This window comes from Bactrocera tryoni, chromosome 3 (genome assembly GCF_016617805.1).
Source record: "Bactrocera tryoni isolate S06 chromosome 3, CSIRO_BtryS06_freeze2, whole genome shotgun sequence".
Classification (NCBI taxonomy): Eukaryota; Metazoa; Arthropoda; class Insecta; order Diptera; family Tephritidae; genus Bactrocera; species Bactrocera tryoni.
The window spans coordinates 10,910,265-10,912,983 of NC_052501.1; positions in this window are offsets into that span (position 1 = coordinate 10,910,265).

Below are 2,719 nucleotides of genomic sequence, written 5' to 3' on the forward strand. Positions count from 1 at the left end.
AACATCAAAACCATTCGCTTATTTTGCCCATTGCGATGGCGGAGGTAAAAGCTGTCGCATTGTAGCCGTTTTCGGGGAAAGTGGTTGTTGCTTATCAAAATTTGACATGCGACCACTTTGAAGCTCGTTGAGGTAAATTTAACCGTCGCTATGAAAGTTGAATAGTCATCTAACGTTCCAATGATTCTAATAAGCCTACAAAACGTGAAATATAACAAGTGAAACCGGACAGACGTCTGGTTGATCGCATCATATAAAAATATAGGTTATCAGACGTATACCTAAGCACGAATGGCTCTCATGACAGGGTTATGTGCAAATTTACTAACAGTTCGACAATTATCTAAATTTCAGAATTTAAAGAACACGGCATCCCTACAAATGAATCAGTTATGATAGGTTAAGTTAGGTAGTAGAGTTGATCCTAAATCGATGATTTTCACTTGTAATGATAATTTACTCTTTGTAGTATCCATTAAACTCGTAAAATACTAGATTCTCATAGATCGCCGATCGCCTTTTGAGCTTATCACAAATTTATTAAGTCGAGTAATATTAACGCTATCAACTTCGGTAAGTTCGCCAAAGGTGTGTCCAGCGAGTTATTTAAATCTCAGACTGGCAAAAGCCAGGGAAGTAACAGAATGATTCCACCTCCCCTTTCCACATCGTGTGAACCTATTGAACAGAATACTTGCAATTCCTAAATATTGACTTTGTTAAGAGCCAGTAGTTCAGAAGGCCTCTTACTTGCAATTGCTCAATATTGACTTTGCTATGTAAAAGCCAGTCTGGGCCAGAAGTTCTGGTTGTTGACCAGAACGCAAGAAGACATCGGAAAACCGGCTGCTTTCAATCTGAAGATATTAGAGAAAGGGTGCCCAAGCTCATCGGCTTTGCAGTTTCCGGCGACTCCAGTGTGATTGGGCACAGTGGAAAAGTTTAATTATATGAGAAAACTTCTTCAAGAAATAGCTATAATTACTCGACATTTTTCCTAAACTGTTTGTGGTTTCAGTCGGCTTAGTACCACTATTTACATATTTGTGCCAGTATCCGCGTTTGTTATATTCATTTGTTAGATCCGCAATATGAACAGGTATGGTATATATATATTTTCCCTCGTATACAAGTATATGATCCCTTTACTGATCTCAGTTGAAGTTGTTAACAATTGCCAATATTTTCTATTTGCCTTGTGAGTGTAAAAGGATAAGTATTTTCATTTTACCAGAACCATACTTATGAAAGCTCTACGGAGATTTTCCACTAAATTCGTCGCAAGGCTAGCAGTGACAGTTAAAGATTGACACCGAATTTGCTAATTGTTCGCTTAAATTAGCAACGCTACGTTTGACAAAGAGAATATGCGCGTAATTTCCCATGGAATATTCATTTTAATTGTAAACACACCAAATTGATGATCCAATTTCAGTGAATATTTGCAGGACATTTAGCACGGCTATAAGTGTTTACAGGTGTTTTATTTGCTTGAAAGAACTGCGACATCTGCCAACAGTGGGTCATACGATAACAACACATACCTATGTTAATATTAACAGTGGCTGTTATGTTTATTATGAGCAAATATTAAATTGGAGGCATAAGTATTTGTGGTTCTAATTAATAACGGCAACTTGTTTGTTGTCATGTATTCTGGTATTTTTACACATTGTAAACAGGAAGCTGGTCCTAACCTAATTTTTTCTATAAACATAGCTTTATTGCGCTGTAAATCCACTATTACCGCAGAAGTTGTGACATTGTAACACCTGTTGGTTTGTTGGATTTGTAAGCATCATTGAAGAATTTTTGTGAAATTGAAAAAATTGTGTTTGCATTTGAAATTGACTCAATTACCTGCTAGCCTACACTTATGCTAGCTTTTGATCGCCAACGAATTAATTCAATTCACAAATGCGCTCTAACAATGTGAGCCAACAATAGTCGCCGTTCGCTGCATCGATGTTTATTGTTGATTGAAGCTGCAGTAGGCATACGAACCACTCAACTGTTGACAATTAGACGCAATTCAGCTTTCACAGCAATTGATCAATAACAGTCGCACAAATTGACACTCAATTGCCCAGTGTTTGTATCGCCTTAGAAATTAAGCGGTTGCCAGCGCATCCTGTATTTTTCCCATATTAAACATACATATATATCTTCTCATGTTTGCGTGTGTGTGAGTGTGTGTGTATATTGGGGCATGTTTGCGCATTTGTTTAACAATGGCTGCGCCCGCAATAAGTATCTTAAGCGATGCTGGTGACAGTTAGTGCCCGCCACCACCTAACAGCAAATATTTACGCTATGATAAAATATAACGTTTTCACCAAACTCAGCGGATGTACTGAAAGTGTTAACAAAGGTGAAGGTGGCATTGACTTTGCTGAAGAAAATATTTTTTTGCAGAAATTATTTTTGGAAATTCTTCATCTGTTGGCATTGTCATTAGTTGACTAAAGCCTAATAGTTCTAAGTACCCAATGAATGACACCAAATTAGCGGAAAAATATTTGCTTGTCTGATATGTAGCAACATGGCAAATTTGTAGGGTAAGAGTTTCAGCGCATAGTGGCACTTTTACGCTAGACTTAGAAAAGATTTTTTTTAGATGTGTGAAAATATTTGAATATTATGTGCTTCATTTCTGTTAAGACAGATTTTAGTACATTTTAATATATGGCGATTTATTTTTGAAAAATTTTTTATTCCC